We start from the raw sequence: 462 nt of genomic DNA on the forward strand, positions 1-462 counted from the left end.
TCTGAAATACGCTGATGTTAATTAGTGTAAAAGGACACCGTCCATGTGTAATTGCACATGCCAGCAGCACACTTGAATGACACAATCAGTAGATAACTTTTATAATTTTTGTTATCAGTTTGATTTTTCTTCCGTTTATCATTAGTTTGAATATTTTTTTTTTAATTATGATTTTTATATAGCATTATACTTTTTAATATTATTTAGTTTCTGTTAATCACTTCGCTCTTGTAAAGATGAGAAAATGTAATACCAGCATTATTTCATCACTTACTTGATATCATCACGATTATTATGACCATATCTAATTTCACGACCAAAATCACCTCTGCTCTCGTCGTCTCTGCAGTCAACGACTCGGTGTTACTGCCATCGTCACCATCGCCATCATGGTTACTGTTTATTGTCATAATGTTACTAACAGCATTACTTCCGCACCTGTAACTTCTATTCTAATGGTTT

This window comes from Penaeus monodon, chromosome 34 (genome assembly GCF_015228065.2).
Source record: "Penaeus monodon isolate SGIC_2016 chromosome 34, NSTDA_Pmon_1, whole genome shotgun sequence".
Classification (NCBI taxonomy): Eukaryota; Metazoa; Arthropoda; class Malacostraca; order Decapoda; family Penaeidae; genus Penaeus; species Penaeus monodon.